At 53.2% G+C, this 23,590-nt stretch overlaps 1 pseudogene; it reads right to left on the bottom strand.

Moving 5' to 3' along the window:
* The window catches only part of LOC118378756 (ubiquitin-like modifier-activating enzyme 1), a 66,165-nt pseudogene that overhangs the window by 40,514 nt on the left and 2,061 nt on the right, over positions 1-23,590 (bottom strand).

Here is a 23,590-nt window from a genome sequence, read left to right as displayed (position 1 = left end):
CGCGGCAGACAGCCAACCTTCTCAAACGCGGCAGACAGCCAACCTTCTCAAACGCGGCAGACAGCCAACCTTCTCAAACGCGGCAGACAGCCAACCTTCTCAAACGCGGCAGACAGCCAACCTTCTCAAACGCGGCAGACAGCCAACCTTCTCAAACGCGGCAGACAGCCAACCTTCTCAAACGCGGCAGACAGCCAACCTTCTCAAACGCGGCAGACAGCCAACCTTCTCAAACGCGGCAGACAGCCAACCTTCTCAAACGCGGCAGACAGCCAACACACTAGGACGCCCAGTCACCTTGTTAATTCAGACAACGCAGTCTGCGTTTTTTCACACAAAGGAAAAAAATAAAGCATAACAAGTTCCTAAACTTGACGCACCTGGTGTGTGTGTGTGTGTGTGTGTGTGTGTGTGTGTGTGTGTGTGTGTGTGTGTGTGTGTGTGTGTGTGTGTGTGTGTGTGTGTGTGTACCTGGCACCAGGGCTTGGGCAGCCTGCTGTGTTTCCTCTGGTAGCTGTGTAGAGCCTGGAAGCCCAGGTGAAGCTGTCCTGGTCGCTCAAACTTAGCAAAGTCTGTCAGCACAAACTCTGGCTCTGCCATGGACACAGTCAGGGGTTTCTACAGAGAGGGGGGAGGAGAGAACGACAGGGATCAGAGAGGGGGGAGGAGAGAACGACAGGGATCAGAGAGGGGGGAGGAGAGAACGACAGGGATAAGAGAGGGGGGAGGAGAGAACGACAGGGATAAGAGAGGGGGGAGGAGAGACCGACAGGGATAAGAGAGGGGAGGAGAGAACGACAGGGATAAGAGAGGGGGGAGGAGAGACCGACAGGGATAAGAGCCAGAGAAAGAGCAGAGTCTGGCTAGTAGTTGACAGGTTAACTACTTGTGGAAAAGCCATATGCATTCTGATGGGAAAATACAAGAGTCCCAGTAACAGAGGCTGTGTTGCCCAAATCTGATCGTTAATTATTTTTAACACTAACACTTGGTCTTTTGACCAATCAGATGAACTCTCGCAAATAATAGGGCAAATGATCAGAATTGGGCTGCTTGTGTAAACGCAGACACTAATGTTCTAATGAGAACCACCACATGTTCAAAAATGATCCACCAAGTACCTGGCCATCACACCACGACACGAAGACAATGTGGAGGTACTTACGAAGACCACCTTCTGGGGCATCTTGACCTGAGAGACGATGCCCCCCCTGACGTAGTCGGAGAACCCTGTGGTGTCACAGATACTGAAGGTGTAGGGGCCTGGACGGAGAGAGGGGGACAGAGAGAGAGGGGGACACAGAGAGAGGGAGAGAGAGGGGGACAGAGAGGGACAGAGATATGGGGACAGAGAGAGAGATAGGGGGACGGAGAGAGAGGGGGACAGAGAGAGAGGGGGACGGAGAGAGGGAGAGAGAGGGGACAGAGAGAGGGACAGAGAGAGGGACAGAGAGAGGGACAGAGAGAGGGACAGAGAGAGGGACAGAGAGAGGGACAGAGAGAGGGACAGAGAGAGGGACAGAGAGAGGGACAGAGAGAGGGACAGAGAGAGGGACAGAGAGAGGGACAGAGAGAGGGACAGAGAGAGGGACAGAGAGAGGGACAGAGAGAGGGACAGAGAGAGGGACAGAGAGAGGGACAGAGAGAGGGACAGAGAGAGGGACAAGGAGAGGGACAAGGAGAGGGACAGAGATATGGGGACAGAGAGAGAGAGAGATAGGGGGACGGAGAGAGAGGGGGACGGAGAGAGGGAGAGAGAGGGGGACAGAGAGGGGGACAGAGAGAGGGACAGAGAGAGGGACAGAGAGAGGGACAGAGAGAGGGACAGAGAGAGGGACAGAGAGAGGGACAGAGAGAGGGACAGAGAGAGGGACAGAGAGAGGGACAGAGAGAGATGGATGAATGAAAGAGAATGCCTTTAAAAGATGCAGCCGTAGCCCGGTTCCCGGGGACCAGGGCAGTTGCCACGGCAGCAGCCTGGTTCCAGTACTGTTTGAGCAGACTTGCCACCTCCTAAGTCATTGCCACGCCAGTACTAAGTCATGGTAATGGCGCTATTTTCCAACCCACGACGACACAAACTGAAGGGTATCCTGGGAAGCAGGTTTGAGTAGTTTGCGAGGTAACTTTGGCCATCCGAGTTAAACGGTCATACGAAAGTGGTTCACCTTTCAGCCAGGAAATATTATTAGATATTATATATAATTACTATTCAAAGGCAACGAATGCTTCAGATTTAAATAGCTCTGGTGCAGCAGGCAAACTCACAGCGAACTCCACTATTCTGAATGAAAGGGCAGCCGCGTGTTGAGGACACACTAAAGGACAGCCGCGTGTTGAGGACACACTAAAGGACAGCCGCGTGTTGAGGACACACTAAAGGACAGCCGCGTGTTGAGGACACACTAAAGGACAGCCGCGTGTTGAGGACACACTAAAGGACAGCCGCGTGTTGGGGACCAACTAAAGGACAGCCGCGTGTTGAGGACCAACTAAAGGACAGCCGCGTGTTGGGGACCAACTAAAGGACAGCCGCGTGTTGAGGACCAACTAAAGGACAGCCGCGTGTTGGGGACCAACTAAAGGACAGCCGCGTGTTGGGGACCAACTAAAGGACAGCCGCGTGTTGGGGACCAACTAAAGGACAGCCGCGTGTTGGGGACCAACTAAAGGACAGCCCCGTGTTGGACAGCCGCGTGTTGGTGACCAACTAAAGGACAGCCGCGTGTTGGGGACCAACTAAAGGACAGCCGCGTGTTGGGGACCAACTAAAGGACAGCCCCGTGTTGAGGACCAACTAAAGGACAGCCGTGTGTTGAGGACCAACTAAAGGACAGCCCCGTGTTGAGGACCAACTAAAGGACAGCCCCGTGTTGAGGACCAACTAAAGGACAGCCCCGTGTTGAGGACCAACTAAAGGACAGCCCCGTGTTGAGGACCAACTAAAGGACAGCAGTGTGTTGAGGACCAACTAAAGGACAGCCCCGTGTTGAGGACCAACTAAAGGACAGCCCCGTGTTGAGGACCAACTAAAGGACAGCCCCGTGTTGAGGACCAACTAAAGGACAGCCCCGTGTTGAGGACCAACTAAAGGACAGCCGTGTGTTGGACAGCCGCGTGTTGAGGACCAACTAAAGGACAGCCGCGTGTTGAGGACCAACTAAAGGACAGCCGCGTGTTGGACAGCCGCGTGTTGAGGACCAACTAAAGGACAGCCGCGCGTTGGGGACCAACTAAAGGACAGCCGCGCGTTGGGGACCAACTAAAGGACAGCCGCGCGTTGAGGACCAACGAAAGGACAGCCGCGCGTTGGGGACCAACTAAAGGACAGCCGCGCGTTGGGGACCAACTAAAGGACAGCCGCGCGTTGGGGACCAACTAAAGGACAGCCGCGCGTTGAGGACCAACTAAAGGACAGCCGCGCGTTGAGGACCAACTAAAGGACAGCCGCGCGTTGAGGACCAACTAAAGGACAGCCGCGCGTTGAGGACCAACTAAAGGACAGCCGCGCGTTGAGGACCAACTAAAGGACAGCCGCGCGTTGAGGACCAACTAAAGGACAGCCCCGCGTTGAGGACCAACTAAAGGACAGCCCCGCGTTGGGGACCAACTAAAGGACAGCCCCGCGTTGGGGACCAACTAAAGGACAGCCCCGCGTTGGGGACCAACTAAAGGACAGCCCCGCGTTGGGGACCAACTAAAGGACAGCCGCGCGTTGGGGACCAACTAAAGGACAGCCGCGCGTTGGGGACCAACTAAAGGACAGCCGCGCGTTGGGGACCAACTAAAGGACAGCCGCGCGTTGGGGACCAACTAAAGGACAGCCGAGTGTTGGGGACCAACTAAAGGACAGCCGCGTGTTGGGGACCAACTAAAGGACAGCCGCGTGTTGGGGACCAACTAAAGGACAGCCCCGTGTTGGGGACCAACTAAAGGACAGCCCCGTGTTGGGGACCAACTAAAGGACAGCCCCGTGTTGGGGACCAACTAAAGGACAGCCCCGTGTTGGGGACCAACTAAAGGACAGCCCCGTGTTGGGGACCAACTAAAGGACAGCCCCGTGTTGGGGACCAACTAAAGGACAGCCCCGTGTTGGGGACCAACTAAAGGACAGCCCCGTGTTGGGGACCAACTAAAGGACAGCCCCGTGTTGGGGACCAACTAAAGGACAGCCCCGTGTTGGGGACCAACTAAAGGACAGCCCCGTGTTGGGGACCAACTAAAGGACAGCCCCGTGTTGGGGACCAACTAAAGGACAGCCCCGTGTTGGGGACCAACTAAAGGACAGCCCCGTGTTGGGGACCAACTAAAGGACAGCCCCGTGTTGGGGACCAACTAAAGGACAGCCCCGTGTTGGGGACCAACTAAAGGACAGCCCCGTGTTGGGGACCAACTAAAGGACAGCCCCGTGTTGGGGACCAACTAAAGGACAGCCCCGTGTTGGGGACCAACTAAAGGACAGCCCCGTGTTGGGGACCAACTAAAGGACAGCCGCGTGTTGGGGACCAACTAAAGGACAGCCGCGTGTTGGGGACCAACTAAAGGACAGCCCGTGTTGGGGACCAACTAAAGGACAGCCCCGTGTTGGGGACCAACTAAAGGACAGCCCCGTGTTGGGGACCAACTAAAGGACAGCCCCGTGTTGGGGACCAACTAAAGGACAGCCCCGTGTTGGGGACCAACTAAAGGACAGCCCCGTGTTGGGGACCAACTAAAGGACAGCCCGTGTTGGGGACCAACTAAAGGACAGCCCCGTGTTGGGGACCAACTAAAGGACAGCCCCGTGTTGGGGACCAACTAAAGGACAGCCCCGTGTTGGGGACCAACTAAAGGACAGCCCCGTGTTGGGGACCAACTAAAGGACAGCCCCGTGTTGGGGACCAACTAAAGGACAGCCGCGTGTTGGGGACCAACTAAAGGACAGCCGCGTGTTGGGGACCAACTAAAGGACAGCCGCGTGTTGAGGACCAACTAAAGGACAGCCGCGTGTTGAGGACCAACTAAAGGACAGCCCCGTGTTGAGGACCAACTAAAGGACAGCCCCGTGTTGAGGACCAACTAAAGGGCAGCCGCGTGTTGGGGACCAACTGAAGGACAGCCGCGTGTTGAGGACACACTAAAGGACAGCCCCGTGTTGAGGACCAACTAAAGGACAGCCGCGTGTTGAGGACCAACTAAAGGACAGCCCCGAGTTGAGGACCAACTAAAGGACAGCCGCGTGTTGAGGACACACTAAAGGACAGCCCCGTGTTGAGGACACACTAAAGGACAGCCGCGTGTTGGACAGCCGCGTGTTGGGGACACACTAAAGGACAGCCGCGTGTTGAGGACACACTAAAGGACAGCCGCGTGTTGAGGACACACTAAAGGACAGCCGCGTGTTGAGGACACACTAAAGGACAGCCGCGTGTTGAGGACACACTAAAGGACAGCCGCGTGTTGAGGACACACTAAAGGACAGCCGCGTGTTGAGGACACACTAAAGGACAGCCGCGTGTTGAGGACCAACTAAAGGACAGCCCCGTGTTGGACAGCCGCGTGTTGAGGACCAACTAAAGGACAGCCGCGTGTTGGGGACCAACTAAAGGACAGCCGCGTGTTGGGGACCAACTAAAGGACAGCCGCGTGTTGGGGACCAACTAAAGGACAGCCCCGTGTTGAGGACCAACTAAAGGACAGCCCCGTGTTGAGGACCAACTAAAGGACAGCCGTGTGTTGAGGACACACTAAAGGACAGCCCGTGTTGAGGACCAACTAAAGGACAGCCGCGTGTTGAGGACCAACTAAAGGACAGCCCGAGTTGAGGACCAACTAAAGGACAGCCGCGTGTTGAGGACACACTAAAGGACAGCCCCGTGTTGAGGACACACTAAAGGACAGCCGCGTGTTGGACAGCCGCGTGTTGGGGACACACTAAAGGACAGCCGCGTGTGAGGACACACTAAAGGACAGCCGCGTGTTGAGGACACACTAAAGGACAGCCGCGTGTTGAGGACACACTAAAGGACAGCCGCGTGTTGAGGACACACTAAAGGACAGCCGCGTGTTGAGGACACACTAAAGGACAGCCGCGTGTTGAGGACACACTAAAGGACAGCCGCGTGTTGAGGACCAACTAAAGGACAGCCCCGTGTTGGACAGCCGCGTGTTGAGGACCAACTAAAGGACAGCCGCGTGTTGGGGACCAACTAAAGGACAGCCGCGTGTTGGGGACCAACTAAAGGACAGCCGCGTGTTGGGGACCAACTAAAGGACAGCCCCGTGTTGAGGACCAACTAAAGGACAGCCCCGTGTTGAGGACCAACTAAAGGACAGCCCCGTGTTGAGGACCAACTAAAGGACAGCCCCGTGTTGAGGACCAACTAAAGGACAGCCCCGTGTTGAGGACCAACTAAAGGACAGCCCCGTGTTGAGGACCAACTAAAGGACAGCCCCGTGTTGAGGACCAACTAAAGGACAGCCCCGTGTTGAGGACCAACTAAAGGACAGCCCCGTGTTGAGGACCAACTAAAGGACAGCCGCGTGTTGAGGACCAACTAAAGGACAGCCGCGTGTTGAGGACCAACTAAAGGACAGCCGCGTGTTGAGGACCAACTAAAGGACAGCCGCGTGTTGAGGACCAACTAAAGGACAGCCGCGTGTTGAGGACCAACTAAAGGACAGCCGCGTGTTGAGGACCAACTAAAGGACAGCCGCGTGTTGAGGACCAACTAAAGGACAGCCGCGTGTTGAGGACCAACTAAAGGACAGCCGCGTGTTGAGGACCAACTAAAGGACAGCCGCGTGTTGAGGACCAACTAAAGGACAGCCCCGTGTTGGGGACCAACTAAAGGACAGCCCCGTGTTGGGGACCAACTAAAGGACAGCCCCGTGTTGGGGACCAACTAAAGGACAGCCCCGTGTTGGGGACCAACTAAAGGACAGCCCCGTGTTGGGGACCAACTAAAGGACAGCCCGTGTTGGGGACCAACTAAAGGACAGCCCCGTGTTGGGGACCAACTAAAGGACAGCCCCGTGTTGGGGACCAACTAAAGGACAGCCCCGTGTTGGGGACCAACTAAAGGACAGCCCGTGTTGGGGACCAACTAAAGGACAGCCCCGTGTTGGGGACCAACTAAAGGACAGCCCCGTGTTGGGGACCAACTAAAGGACAGCCCCGTGTTGGGGACCAACTAAAGGACAGCCCCGTGTTGGGGACCAACTAAAGGACAGCCCCGTGTTGGGGACCAACTAAAGGACAGCCCCGTGTTGGGGACCAACTAAAGGACAGCCCCGTGTTGGGGACCAACTAAAGGACAGCCCCGTGTTGGGGACCAACTAAAGGACAGCCCCGTGTTGGGGACCAACTAAAGGACAGCCCCGTGTTGGGGACCAACTAAAGGACAGCCCCGTGTTGGGGACCAACTAAAGGACAGCCCCGTGTTGGGGACCAACTAAAGGACAGCCCCGTGTTGGGGACCAACTAAAGGACAGCCCGTGTTGGGGACCAACTAAAGGACAGCCCCGTGTTGGGGACCAACTAAAGGACAGCCCCGTGTTGGGGACCAACTAAAGGACAGCCCCGTGTTGGGGACCAACTAAAGGACAGCCCCGTGTTGGGGACCAACTAAAGGACAGCCCCGTGTTGGGGACCAACTAAAGGACAGCCCCGTGTTGGGGACCAACTAAAGGACAGCCCCGTGTTGGGGACCAACTAAAGGACAGCCCCGTGTTGGGGACCAACTAAAGGACAGCCCCGTGTTGGGGACCAACTAAAGGACAGCCCCGTGTTGGGGACCAACTAAAGGACAGCCCCGTGTTGGGGACCAACTAAAGGACAGCCCCGTGTTGGGGACCAACTAAAGGACAGCCCCGTGTTGGGGACCAACTAAAGGACAGCCCCGTGTTGGGGACCAACTAAAGGACAGCCCCGTGTTGGGGACCAACTAAAGGACAGCCCCGTGTTGGGGACCAACTAAAGGACAGCCCGTGTTGGGGACCAACTAAAGGACAGCCCCGTGTTGGGGACCAACTAAAGGACAGCCCCGTGTTGGGGACCAACTAAAGGACAGCCCCGTGTTGGGGACCAACTAAAGGACAGCCCCGTGTTGGGGACCAACTAAAGGACAGCCCCGTGTTGGGGACCAACTAAAGGACAGCCCCGTGTTGGGGACCAACTAAAGGACAGCCCGTGTTGGGGACCAACTAAAGGACAGCCCCGTGTTGGGGACCAACTAAAGGACAGCCGCGTGTTGGGGACCAACTAAAGGACAGCCCCGTGTTGGGGACCAACTAAAGGACAGCCCCGTGTTGGGGACCAACTAAAGGACAGCCCCGTGTTGGGGACCAACTAAAGGACAGCCGCGTGTTGGGGACCAACTAAAGGACAGCCGCGTGTTGAGGACCAACTAAAGGACAGCCGCGTGTTGAGGACCAACTAAAGGACAGCCCCGTGTTGAGGACCAACTAAAGGACAGCCCCGTGTTGAGGACCAACTAAAGGACAGCCCCGTGTTGAGGACCAACTAAAGGACAGCCCCGTGTTGAGGACCAACTAAAGGACAGCCGCGTGTTGAGGACCAACTAAAGGACAGCCGCGTGTTGAGGACCAACTAAAGGACAGCCGCGTGTTGAGGACCAACTAAAGGACAGCCGCGTGTTGGGGACCAACTAAAGGACAGCCGCGTGTTGGGGACCAACTAAAGGACAGCCGCGTGTTGAGGACCAACTAAAGGACAGCCGCGTGTTGGGGACCAACTAAAGGACAGCCGCGTGTTGAGGACCAACTAAAGGACAGCCGCGTGTTGAGGACCAACTAAAGGACAGCCGCGTGTTGAGGACCAACTAAAGGACAGCCGCGTGTTGGGGACCAACTAAAGGACAGCCGCGTGTTGGGGACCAACTAAAGGACAGCCGCGTGTTGAGGACCAACTAAAGGACAGCCGCGTGTTGAGGACACACTAAAGGACAGCCCCGTGTTGGGGACCAACTAAAGGACAGCCGCGTGTTGGGGACCAACTAAAGGACAGCCGCGTGTTGGGGACCAACTAAAGGACAGCCGCGTGTTGAGGACCAACTAAAGGACAGCCCCGTGTTGAGGACCAACTAAAGGACAGCCCCGTGTTGAGGACCAACTAAAGGACAGCCCCGTGTTGAGGACCAACTAAAGGACAGCCCCGTGTTGAGGACCAACTAAAGGACAGCAGTGTGTTGAGGACCAACTAAAGGACAGCCCCGTGTTGAGGACCAACTAAAGGACAGCCCCGTGTTGAGGACCAACTAAAGGACAGCCCGTGTTGAGGACCAACTAAAGGACAGCAGTGTGTTGAGGACCAACTAAAGGACAGCCCCGTGTTGAGGACCAACTAAAGGACAGCCCCGTGTTGAGGACCAACTAAAGGACAGCCCCGTGTTGAGGACCAACTAAAGGACAGCCCCGTGTTGAGGACCAACTAAAGGACAGCCGTGTGTTGGACAGCCGCGTGTTGAGGACCAACTAAAGGACAGCCGCGTGTTGAGGACCAACTAAAGGACAGCCGCGTGTTGGACAGCCGCGTGTTGAGGACCAACTAAAGGACAGCCGCGTGTTGAGGACCAACTAAAGGACAGCCGCGTGTTGAGGACCAACTAAAGGACAGCCGCGCGTTGAGGACCAACTAAAGGACAGCCGCGCGTTGAGGACCAACTGAAGGACAGCCCCGCGTTGAGGACCAACTGAAGGACAGCCCCGCGTTGAGGACCAACTAAAGGACAGCCGCGCGTTGGGGACCAACTAAAGGACAGCCGCGCGTTGGGGACCAACTAAAGGACAGCCGCGCGTTGGGGACCAACTAAAGGACAGCCGCGCGTTGGGGACCAACTAAAGGACAGCCGCGCGTTGGGGACCAACTAAAGGACAGCCGCGCGTTGGGGACCAACTAAAGGACAGCCGCGCGTTGAGGACCAACTAAAGGACAGCCGCGCGTTGGGGACCAACTAAAGGACAGCCGCGCGTTGAGGACCAACTAAAGGACAGCCGCGCGTTGAGGACCAACTAAAGGACAGCCGCGCGTTGAGGACCAACTAAAGGACAGCCGCGCGTTGAGGACCAACTAAAGGACAGCCGCGCGTTGAGGACCAACTAAAGGACAGCCGCGTTGAGGACCAACTAAAGGACAGCCGCGCCAACTAAAGGACAGCCGCGTTGAGGACCAACTAAAGGACAGCCGCGCGTTGAGGACCAACTAAAGGACAGCCCCGCGTTGGGGACCAACTAAAGGACAGCCCCGCGTTGGGGACCAACTAAAGGACAGCCCCGCGTTGGGGACCAACTAAAGGACAGCCCCGCGTTGGGGACCAACTAAAGGACAGCCCCGCGTTGGGGACCAACTAAAGGACAGCCGCGCGTTGGGGACCAACTAAAGGACAGCCGCGCGTTGGGGACCAACTAAAGGACAGCCGCGCGTTGGGGACCAACTAAAGGACAGCCGCGCGTTGGGGACCAACTAAAGGACAGCCGCGCGTTGGGGACCAACTAAAGGACAGCCGCGCGTTGGGACCAACTTGAGGACCAGCCAGCGCGTTGGGGACCAACTAAAGGACAGCCAGCCGCGTTGGGGACCAACTAAAGGACAGCCGCGTTGGGGACCAACTAAAGGACAGCCGCGCGTTGGGGACCAACTAAAGGACAGCCGCGCGTTGGGGACCAACTAAAGGACAGCCCGTGTTGGGACCAACTAAAGGACAGCCCCGTGTTGGGGACCAACTAAAGGACAGCCCCGTGTTGGGGACCAACTAAAGGACAGCCCGTGTTGGGGACCAACTAAAGGACAGCCCCGTGTTGGGGACCAACTAAAGGACAGCCCCGTGTTGGGGACCAACTAAAGGACAGCCCCGTGTTGGGGACCAACTAAAGGACAGCCCCGTGTTGGGGACCAACTAAAGGACAGCCCCGTGTTGGGGACCAACTAAAGGACAGCCCCGTGTTGGGGACCAACTAAAGGACAGCCCCGTGTTGGGGACCAACTAAAGGACAGCCCCGTGTTGGGGACCAACTAAAGGACAGCCCCGTGTTGGGGACCAACTAAAGGACAGCCCCGTGTTGGGGACCAACTAAAGGACAGCCCCGTGTTGGGGACCAACTAAAGGACAGCCCCGTGTTGGGGACCAACTAAAGGACAGCCCCGTGTTGGGGACCAACTAAAGGACAGCCCCGTGTTGGGGACCAACTAAAGGACAGCCCCGTGTTGGGGACCAACTGAAGGACAGCCCCGTGTTGGGGACCAACTAAAGGACAGCCCCGTGTTGGGGACCAACTAAAGGACAGCCGCGTGTTGGGGACCAACTAAAGGACAGCCGCGTGTTGGGGACCAACTAAAGGACAGCCGCGTGTTGGGGACCAACTAAAGGACAGCCGCGTGTTGGGGACCAACTAAAGGACAGCCGCGTGTTGGGGACCAACTAAAGGACAGCCGCGTGTTGAGGACACACTAAAGGACAGCCGCGTGTTGAGGACCAACTAAAGGACAGCCCCGTGTTGGACAGCCGCGTGTTGAGGACCAACTAAAGGACAGCCGCGTGTTGGGGACCAACTAAAGGACAGCCGCGTGTTGGGGACCAACTAAAGGACAGCCGCGTGTTGGGGACCAACTAAAGGACAGCCCCGTGTTGAGGACCAACTAAAGGACAGCCCCGTGTTGAGGACCAACTAAAGGACAGCCGTGTGTTGAGGACCAACTAAAGGACAGCCGTGTGTTGAGGACCAACTAAAGGACAGCCCCGTGTTGAGGACCAACTAAAGGACAGCCCCGTGTTGAGGACCAACTAAAGGACAGCCCCGTGTTGAGGACCAACTAAAGGACAGCCCCGTGTTGAGGACCAACTAAAGGACAGCCCCGTGTTGAGGACCAACTAAAGGACAGCCGTGTGTTGGACAGCCGCGTGTTGAGGACCAACTAAAGGACAGCCGCGTGTTGAGGACCAACTAAAGGACAGCCGCGTGTTGAGGACCAACTAAAGGACAGCCGCGTGTTGAGGACCAACTAAAGGACAGCCGCGTGTTGAGGACCAACTAAAGGACAGCCGCGTGTTGAGGACCAACTAAAGGACAGCCGCGTGTTGGGGACCAACTGAAGGACAGCCCCGTGTTGGGGACCAACTAAAGGACAGCCCCGTGTTGGGGACCAACTAAAGGACAGCCCCGTGTTGGGGACCAACTAAAGGACAGCCCCGTGTTGGGGACCAACTAAAGGACAGCCCCGTGTTGGGGACCAACTAAAGGACAGCCCCGTGTTGGGGACCAACTAAAGGACAGCCCCGTGTTGGGGACCAACTAAAGGACAGCCCCGTGTTGGGGACCAACTAAAGGACAGCCCCGTGTTGGGGACCAACTAAAGGACAGCCCCGTGTTGGGGACCAACTAAAGGACAGCCCCGTGTTGGGACCAACTAAAGGACAGCCCCGTGTTGGGGACCAACTAAAGGACAGCCCGTGTTGGGGACCAACTAAAGGACAGCCCGTGTTGGGGACCAACTAAAGGACAGCCCGTGTTGGGGACCAACTAAAGGACAGCCCGTGTTGGGGACCAACTAAAGGACAGCCCCGTGTTGGGGACCAACTAAAGGACAGCCCGTGTTGGGGACCAACTAAAGGACAGCCCCGTGTTGGGGACCAACTAAAGGACAGCCCCGTGTTGGGGACCAACTAAAGGACAGCCCGTGTTGGGGACCAACTAAAGGACAGCCCGTGTTGGGGACCAACTAAAGGACAGCCCGTGTTGGGGACCAACTAAAGGACAGCCCGTGTTGGGGACCAACTAAAGGACAGCCCCGTGTTGGGGACCAACTAAAGGACAGCCCGTGTTGGGGACCAACTAAAGGACAGCCCGTGTTGGGGACCAACTAAAGGACAGCCCGTGTTGGGGACCAACTAAAGGACAGCCCGTGTTGGGGACCAACTAAAGGACAGCCCCGTGTTGGGGACCAACTAAAGGACAGCCCCGTGTTGGGGACCAACTAAAGGACAGCCCCGTGTTGGGGACCAACTAAAGGACAGCCCCGTGTTGGGGACCAACTAAAGGACAGCCCCGTGTTGGGGACCAACTAAAGGACAGCCCGTGTTGGGGACCAACTAAAGGACAGCCCCGTGTTGGGGACCAACTAAAGGACAGCCCGTGTTGGGGACCAACTAAAGGACAGCCCCGTGTTGGGGACCAACTAAAGGACAGCCCCGTGTTGGGGACCAACTAAAGGACAGCCCCGTGTTGGGGACCAACTAAAGGACAGCCGCGTGTTGGGGACCAACTAAAGGACAGCCCCGTGTTGGGGACCAACTAAAGGACAGCCCCGTGTTGGGGACCAACTAAAGGACAGCCCGTGTTGGGGACCAACTAAAGGACAGCCGCGTGTTGGGGACCAACTAAAGGACAGCCGCGTGTTGAGGACCAACTAAAGGACAGCCGCGTGTTGAGGACCAACTAAAGGACAGCCCGTGTTGAGGACCAACTAAAGGACAGCCCCGTGTTGAGGACCAACTAAAGGACAGCCCCGTGTTGAGGACCAACTAAAGGACAGCCCCGTGTTGAGGACCAACTAAAGGACAGCCGCGTGTTGAGGACCAACTAAAGGACAGCCGCGTGTTGAGGACCAACTAAAGGACAGCCGCGTGTTGAGGACCAACTAAAGGACAGCCGCGTGTTGGGGACCAACTAAAGGACAGCCGCGTGTTGGGGACCAACTAAAGGACAGCCGCGTGTTGAGGACCAACTAAAGGACAGCCGCGTGTTGGGGACCAACTAAAGGACAGCCGCGTGTTGAGGACCAACTAAAGGACAGCCGCGTGTTGAGGACCAACTAAAGGACAGCCGCGTGTTGAGGACCAACTAAAGGACAGCCGCGTGTTGAGGACCAACTAAAGGACAGCCGCGTGTTGGGGACCAACTAAAGGACAGCCGCGTGTTGGGGACCAACTAAAGGACAGCCGCGTGTTGAGGACCAACTAAAGGACAGCCGCGTGTTGAGGACACACTAAAGGACAGCCCCGTGTTGAGGACCAACTAAAGGACAGCCGCGTGTTGAGGACCAACTAAAGGACAGCCCCGTGTTGGGGACCAACTAAAGGACAGCCCCGTGTTGGGGACCAACTAAAGGACAGCCCCGTGTTGGGGACCAACTAAAGGACAGCCGCGTGTTGAGGACCAACTAAAGGACAGCCGCGTGTTGGGGACCAACTAAAGGACAGCCGCGTGTTGGACAGCCCCGTGTTGAGGACCAACTAAAGGACAGCCGCGTGTTGAGGACCAACTAAAGGACAGCCGCGTGTTGAGGACCAACTAAAGGACAGCCGCGTGTTGGGGACCAACTAAAGGACAGCCGCGTGTTGGGGACCAACTAAAGGACAGCCGCGTGTTGGGGACCAACTAAAGGACAGCCGCGTGTTGGGGACCAACTAAAGGACAGCCGCGTGTTGGGGACCAACTAAAGGACAGCCGCGTGTTGAGGACCAATGAAATCAGATTTCCTTCCTTGCAATGATTGCATCATCATCCCTTCATTAGAGGAAGAGGACGGACTTACATATTTTATCAACCAAAATGTTTGTGTTATATTGTAATGTTAAAATATGTAATATAAAATATGACTCACCCAGGGTCATGATTTCTATTGGCTGGCAGCTGTATAAAATATGACTCACCCTGGGTCTTGATTTCTATTGGCTGGCAGCCGTATAAAATATGACTCACCCAGTGTCTTGATTTCTATTGGCTGGCAGCCATATAAAATATGACTCACCCAGGGTCTTGATTTCTATTGGCTGGCAGCCATATAAAATATGACTCACCCAGGGTCTTGATTTCTATTGGCTGGCAGCCGTATAAAATATGACTCACCCAGGGTCTTGATTTCTATTGGCTGGCAGCCGTATAAAATATGACTCACCCAGGGTCTTGATTTCTACTGGCTGGCAGCCGTTGAGCTCAGTCATGCCCTGGACTTCGGTGAAGGTCACGAAGTCTCCACTCTCAAACCCGTGGCGAGCCTCATCTAGACACGTCACAACGCCTGAAGCGTCCTACACACACACACACACACACACACACACACACACACACACACACACACACACGAGAGATTGAGATGACAGAGGGGGATTTGATAGGCACAAAATGTTCCCTACAAAGACAGAGAAACTACTCTGAAGCAGGTATGAGATCAGCACAACATAGAAAACCTAGATGAGTGGTAATCAGATACGAGTACACCAACCAGATGTGATCTACCTAGTAGGATACCAGCTTGGGTGATGACAGCACTCAGGGCGTAGGGATCTAGGGCGTAGGGATCTAGGGCGTAGGGATCTAGGGCGTAGGGATCTAGGGCATAGGGATCTAGGGCATAGGGATCTAGGGCATAGGGATCTAGGGCGTAGGGATCTAGGGCGTAGGGATCTAGGGTACTAACCTTGGTGATCATGGAGATCATAGCAGAGAGAGGCTGCTCTCCGTTGGTATCGATCACCAGCATCTCCTCTCCGAAGTCGCAGAAGAGCTGTCCGAAGAGTCCCCGTGTGTCAGCGATCACCAGCTTGATGCCGTTACTGTGACAGAAGTCTCCAACACGCTGCTGCTCTTCTAGTGGGGAGTTGGTCAGGACCACAACCTACAACACAGAGACATGTTATCACACGCGCTATAGCACACGACATTAATAACGGAACTAATGATTGTGCCCCTGCTCTTCCCTAACGATGACGGTGTGTTCAGTCTGTCGCGTCTAGAATATCTTAAGCCTATTCAATGGTGATGGGCCCTGCTTTTCCGAAGAAAAAGATATTGAAGGCCAAGAAATTGCTAGATGCAGCATTTGATTAGCGCACGGTTCTTGACTGTCTAACCTGCCAATACCGTTCCCGTCGCCTCGCTCTAAGCCCCTCGCCTCGCTCTAAGCCCCTCGCCTCGCTCTAAGCCCCTCGCTATGAAGGATGCGTTTGTGTGTTCTTGGAAGTAACTAAATCACTGTTCTCCCATTCCCCCCAAAAAAATGTTGATTCTTAGAGGAATCGAATCTTGACACTCAGAAATGGGGGCTATTTGAAGAATCTCAAATATAAAATATATTTAGATTTGTTTAACACTTTTTTTGGTTACTACATGATTCCATATGTGTTATTTCATAGCGTTGATGTTATTCTACAATGTAGAAAATAGTAAATAAATAAAGAAAAACCCTGGAATGAGTCCATGTGTCCAGACGTTTGACTGGTACTGCACCCGTGCACATGCACTTATTTAGACCGGTTAAATGGTTTTAGAAAAATGGACAATTTGCCACATCCCTCCTCTAGACTACAGTATACACAGTTACTATTTTAGTGGTTCCAGCTCCATCGCTCCTACATACTTTATATCTAGCTAGCTAGCTTTGAGCCCAGTTGGTTGGCTTTAGCTACCCGCAGACTCATATTACAGCATTTCATGCCATGACATTCCGTCTGAACTGTAGCTACTCTATGGGATTATGGTTAATTGTTTGGCTAGGTAGCTACATGTCGAAATAAAAGACACTACTTGGCCAGATGATTACTTGACCAGTTAGCTAACTTGACGGGTGACCAAAAAGCAGGTCACTCACCCACTCCTCCAATGAGATGTGGCGTCCTCCTAGGTAACATTAGGCTCTGTGTTTATAGCTTGATGATTAGCTACATAACGATATGCTAGCCTATTAGCCACGTTATGACTGACTCGTGATCCTTGTCCTCGCTAGTTTAACTCGATTGGCATTCCCAGCCTTAGTTTACATTCCTCCATAACCCAAACGGGTGGAGGCAGCAAACCATGTCCCAGACCAGCTGGGATTTACAACCCGACAGAAAACATTTTAGGGACTAGCAAGAAATGTATTGGTGAATCTATTCTGCCAACGATCACTTACTGTACATCATGGAATTTTGAGTCAAATAGAACATTTTTTTTTTTTAAAAACCTCTTATTAAGTTGGTTTTGTAGCATAAACAGGGAATTTGATATTTTTTGACTGATATGATTATTTCATATGTGAAAAGTAGTTAAAACGTTGTCGGTTCCACTTTAACTAGGTAAGGGGGTCGATGGGTAACAGTTTTACCTGGAACTGAGTCAGGTAATCGTCGGTGAGGACTCCAGTGTAGGCCACTACAGGTACATAGCTGTTGAGTTCAGCCAGGCGAATCCGAGACACCTCAGCCCTGTTCTTCCCCAGGTCCTCCTCACGCAGGTAGAACTGGAGACAGGAGAGAGAGAACGTTACTACAGAGATGGGTCCTCCTCACGCAGGTAGAACTGGAGACAGGAGAGAGAGAACGTTACTACAGAGATGGGTCCTCCTCACGCAGGTAGAACTGGAGACAGGAGAGAGAGAACGTTACTACAGAGATGGGTCCTCCTCACGCAGGTAGAACTGGAGACAGGAGAGAGAGAACGTTACTATAGAGATGGGTCCTCCTCACGCAGGTAGAACTGGAGACAGGAGAGAGAGAACGTTACTACAGGAGATTGGTAGGAGCACCTTTGGCAGTGATTACAGCTGTGAGTCTTTCTGGGTAAGTGTCTAAGAGTGATTACAGCTGTGAGTCTTTCTGGGTGAGTCTCTAAGAGTGATTACAGCTGTGAGTCTTTCTGGGTAAGTGTCTAAGAGTGATTACAGCTGTGAGTCTTTCTGGGTGAGTCTCTAAGAGTGATTACAGCTGTGAGTCTTTCTGGGTAAGTGTCTAAGAGCTTTCTACACCTGGATTGTGCAACAGTATCACATTATTATTTTCTAGATTCTTCAAGCTCTGTCAAATTGGTTGCTGATCATTGCGAGACAACCATTTTCAGGTCTTGCGTAGATTTGGCCTTGTGTTTTAGGTTATTGTCCTGCGGAAAGGTCAATTAATCTCCCAGTGTCTGGTAGAAAGCAGACAACCAGGTACTCTTCTAGGATTTTGCCTGTACTTAGCACCATTCCATTCATGTTTTTATCCTGAAAACTGCCGTCCTTAATGGTTACAAGCATACCCATAACATGATGCAGTCACCATTATGCTTGAAAATATGGAGAGTGGCAACCAGTATTGTGTTGTATTTTTCACAAACATAACACGTTGTGAATTGCTTTGACACATTTATTTTTTTTGCAGTATATCTTTAGTTCCTGGTTGCAAACAGGATGTACATGGAGCTAAATAACAAACAATGTGACTGGACCTGACAACATAGCCAGTGATTAAAACACTCCCATACTGGGACTGAGTGGCCCACGAGAACGAGAGGAGAGAGAGGATGCAGACCGAGAGGAGAGAGAGAGAGAGGATGCAGACCGAGAGGAGAGAGAGAGGATGCAGACCGAGAGAGAGGATGCAGACCGAGATGAGAGAGAGAGAGAGGATGCAGACCGAGAGAGAGAGAGAGAGGATGCAGAACGAGAGAGAGAGATGCAGAACGAGAGAGAGAGAGAGAGGATGCAGAACGAGAGAGAGAGAGAATGCAGAACGAGAGAGAGGATGCAGAACGAGAGAGGATGCAGAACGAGAGAGAGAGAGAGAGAGGATGCAGAACGAGAGAGAGAGAGAGAGAGGATGCAGAACGAGAGAGAGAGAGAGAGAGGATGCAGAACGAGAGAGAGAGAGGATGCAGAACGAGAGAGAGAGAGGATGCAGAACGAGAGAGAGAGAGGATGCAGAACGAGAGAGAGAGAGATGCAGAACGAGAGAGAGAGAGAGAGGATGCAGAACGAGAGAGAGAGAGAGAGGATGCAGAACGAGAGAGAGAGAGAGAGAGAGGATGCAGAACGAGAGAGAGAGAGAGAGAGAGAGGATGCAGAACGAGAGAGAGAGAGAGAGAGGACGCAGAACGAGAGAGAGAGAGAGAGAGGACAGAACGAGAGAGAGAGAGAGAGAGACGCAGAACGAGAGAGAGAGAGAGAGAGGACGCAGAACGAGAGAGAGAGAGAGAGAGAGGACGAGAACGAGAGAGAGAGAGAGAGAGAGGACGCAGAACGAGAGAGAGAGAGAGAGGACGCAGAACGAGAGAGAGAGAGAGAGAGGACGCAGAACGAGAGAGAGAGAGAGAGAGAGGACGCAGAACGAGAGAGAGAGAGAGAGAGGACGAGAACGAGAGAGAGAGAGAGAGAGAGGACGCAGAACGAGAGAGAGAGAGAGAGATGCGCAGAACGAGAGAGAGAGAGAGAGGACGCAGAACGAGAGAGAGAGAGAGAGACGCAGAACGAGAGAGAGAGAGAGAGAGGACGCAGAACGAGAGAGAGAGAGAGAGAGGACGCAGAACGAGAGAGAGAGAGAGAGGACGCAGAACGAGAGGAGAGAGAGGACGCAGAACGAGAGGAGAGAGAGGACGCAGAACGAGAGGAGAGAGAGGACGCAGAACGAGAGGAGAGAGAGGACGCAGAACGAGAGAGAGAGAGAGAGGACGAGAACGAGAGAGAGAGAGAGAGGAGGACGCAGAACGAGAGGAGAGAGAGAGGACGAGAACGAGAGGAGAGAGAGAGGACGCAGAACGAGAGGAGAGAGAGAGGACGCAGAACGAGAGGAGAGAGAGAGGACGCAGAACGAGAGGAGAGAGAGGACGCAGAACGAGAGGAGAGAGAGGACGCAGAACGAGAGGAGAGAGAGGACGCAGAACGAGAGGAGAGAGAGGACGCAGAACGAGAGGAGAGAGAGGACGCAGAACGAGAGGAGAGAGAGGATGCAGAACGAGAGGAGAGAGAGGATGCAGAACGAGAGGAGAGAGAGGATGCAGAACGAGAGGAGAGAGAGGATGCAGAACGAGAGGAGAGAGAGGATGCAGAACGAGAGGAGAGAGAGGATGCAGAACGAGAGGAGAGAGAGGATGCAGAACGAGAGGAGAGAGAGGATGCAGAACGAGAGGAGAGAGAGGATGCAGAACGAGAGGAGAGAGAGGATGCAGAACGAGAGGAGAGAGAGGATGCAGAACGAGAGGAGAGAGAGGATGCAGAACGAGAGGAGAGAGAGGATGCAGAACGAGAGGAGAGAGAGGATGCAGAACGAGAGGAGAGAGAGGATGCAGAACGAGAGGAGAGAGAGGATGCAGAACGAGAGGAGAGAGAGGATGCAGAACGAGAGGAGAGAGAGGATGCAGAACGAGAGGAGAGAGAGAGGCCCCGTAGTGTACCTGTGAGGAGAGGTCTCTCCATTCAGCCTGTCCCTGGTCGTGCAGGGTAACACTCTTGACTCCTCCCAGGATGACGTTCTTAGCGATCTCCACGCCCAGCCCCCTCAGCCCTGAGACCAGGATGTTGGAGCTCTGCATGCGCTTCATAGCATCATGGCCCAACACGTAGCTATGGAGGAGAGAATACAGGCTTTATAAGACTACATAACACCTCTATAACACTACGTCAGCCCTCTCAGCCCTGAGACCAGGACGTTGGAGCTCTGCATGCGCTTCATAGCATCATGGCCCAACACGTAGCTATGGAGGAGAGAATACAGGCTTTATAAGACTACATAACACCTCTATAACACTACATCAGCCCTCTCAGCCCTGAGACCAGGACGTTGGAGCTCTGCATGCGCTTCATAGCATCATGGCCCAACACGTAGCTATGGAGCAGAGAATACAGGCTTTATAAGACTACATAACACCTCTATAACACTACGTCAGCCCTCTGAGACCAGGACGTTGGAGCTCTGCATGCGCTTCATAGCATCATGGCCCAACACGTAGCTATGGAGCAGAGAATACAGGCCAGGGTTTTTACTGAATGAAAAAGGGGCTTAGGTGGTGGGCGTGGCCAGCCTGGCTGATTATTTTTTTTAAACAAATTAGAGGAGCCTAACCTGGTGGTGAAGAGAAATGTTTCCATTTTTAAGTACAGTTCCTGCAATTCTACACATTTTCCCATGTCTAATGCTTCAGTGCATTCAGAAAGTATGTACACCCCTTGACTGTTTCCACTTTCAGTTGCATTGTGGGATTAAAATGGATTCCTACAAAAAATCATTTGAAAGCGATCTACAAAAAAAATACTCTCATGTCAAAGTGGGGGGAGTAAACATTTTGCCCATTTTTTTTTACATGGAAAATAATAAGCTAATATATCTTGATTACGTTAAATATTGAACCCCATGAGTCAATACGTTAGAATCACCTTTGGCAGTGATTAAAGCTGTGAGTGTTTCTGAGTACATCTCTAAACTTTCTTTTAAAAATTAAGTTCTCAAGTTGGTTGTTGATCATTGCTAGACAGACATTTTCAAGTCTCGCATTAGATTTTCCAGCCGATTCAAGTCAGAAACTGTAACTAGGCCACTCAGGAACATACCATGTCATCTTGGTAAGTATCTCCAGTGTAGATTTGGCCTTGTGTTTTAGGTTACTGTCCTGCTGAAAGGTGAATTTGTCTCCCAGTGTGTGGTGGACAGCAGACTGAATAATGGTGCCTGTCAGTGTGTTCAGACATCCCGCAGGTCCTACTAACACCCCACACACACAGGGGGAGTCCCCTGCAGATGTTTCTTCTTCAGACAGTTGCTTTATTTCTGGTCAATTGCACATAAAATCATGATTTTAAAAAATTAAAATTAAAATAAAATAATTGCGAACCAAAATGAACTGAAACGCAACCAATCTAAAAATGTGTTGTCGCACTGTCAGCTCAAACGGTCAGACTATTTTGGTCTCAGTATCCAACCTCGTCACAAGTTCTACTGGATGCTCTCATGAGTCTTCCCAAGTACCCCAGGTTGACTGTGTGTTATTGGGCTACAGATACGGTACTTACAGCTGTCTGGAGTACAGGCCTTCGTCGATCTCAGCATCATTGCCATTCTTAGCCATGCCCTGGAGAACACAACAGGAGTGAGAACCAGTCCCACACACACACACACACACACACACACACACGACTGTCAGACAGATCAGTGAAAACAGACAGAGGAGCAGTGTGTGTGTGTACGTACGTTGGTGGGTGTGTGAGACAGTTCAGTTCTGACAGAGTTAGAGGAGGAGCAGTGTGTGTGTGTGTGTACGTACGTTGGAGGGTGTGTGAGACAGTTCAGTTCTGACAGAGTTAGAGGAGGAGCAGTGTGTGTGTGTGTGTGTGTACGTACGTTGGAGGGTGTGTGAGACAGTTCAGTTCTGACAGAGTTAGAGGAGGAGCAGTGAGATCCCGTCTTCGTCTCGGAGTCTGACACGCGACGCTTCTTGGACAGCGGCGAGCTGGACATCTGAAAATAAAACACACACACAGCTGAGTATACAGCACACACACACACAGCCGAGTATACAGCACACACAGCCGAGTATACAGCACACACAGCCGAGTATACAGCACACACAGCCGAGTATACAGCACACACAGCCGAGTATACAGCACACACAGCCGAGTATACAGCACACACAGCCGAGTATACAGCTCACACAGCCGAGTATACAGCTCACACAGCCGAGTATACAGCTCACACAGCCGAGTATACAGCTCACACAGCCGAGTATACAGCACACACAGCAGAGTATACAGCACACACAGCCGAGTATACAGCTCACACAGCAGTATACAGCACACACAGCCGAGTATACAGCACACACAGCCGAGTATACAGCACACACAGCCGAGTATACAGCACACACAGCTGAGTATACAGCACACACAGCCGAGTATACAGCACACACAGCCGAGTATACAGCACACACAGCCGAGTATACAGCTCACACAGCTGCGCTGGTAAAACAGCTGACATAACAGTGGTCCTAACAGGACTGACACGCTGCAGCACTGGACACTTCTACTGACACGATCTAGCGAATATTTTAAAAATAAAAACACTCAAAAATACTTGACCATGGTGTGTACACCGATTTAGTAGACGACACCTTGTTGTGCAATGAGCCTGTCTGGCTGAGAACTCAACAAGCCCTTGTCTGACCAGGTAATGTCAATGGGTAGGAGTAACGGAGGCCTGTAGGGCTGATGTAAAACCATTCCAAGAAACTGACAACAGTCTGTGCCTACAGAACAAGTTAGAACAGTCTGTGCCTACAGAACAAGTTAGAACAGTCTGTGCCTACAGAACAAGTTAGAACAGTCTGTGCCTACAGAACAAGTTAGAACAGTCTGTGCCTACAGAACAAGTTAGAACAGTCTGTGCCTACAGAACAAGTTAGAACAGTCTGTGCCTACAGAACAAGTGACAACAGTCTGTGCCTACAGAACAAGTTAGAACAGTCTGTGCCTACAGAACAAGTTAGAACAGTCTGTGCCTACAGAACAAGTTAGAACAGTCTGTGCCTCCCTCATCCATCTATCCCTCACTCCCTCCCTCATCCATCTATCACTCACTCACTCATCCATCTAGCACTCCCTCATCCATCTATCACTCACTCCCTCCCTCATCCATCTATCACTCACTCCCTCCCTCATCCATCTATCTATCTATCACTCCCTCCCTCATCCATCTATCTCTCACTCACTCCCTCCCTCATCCATCTATCTCTCACTCCCTCCCTCATCCATCTATCTCTCCCTCCCTCCCTCATCCATCTATCTATCACTCCCTCCCTCATCCATCTATCTCTCACTCCCTCCCTCATCCATCTATCTATCACTCCCTCCCTCATCCATCTATCTATCACTCCCTCC

The sequence above is a fragment of the Oncorhynchus keta genome, chromosome 28, assembly GCF_023373465.1.
Source record: "Oncorhynchus keta strain PuntledgeMale-10-30-2019 chromosome 28, Oket_V2, whole genome shotgun sequence".
Lineage (NCBI taxonomy): Eukaryota > Metazoa > Chordata > Actinopteri > Salmoniformes > Salmonidae > Oncorhynchus > Oncorhynchus keta.
Note: the sequence above shows the minus strand (reverse complement) of the source record. Positions and strands in the feature narration are given on the sequence as shown.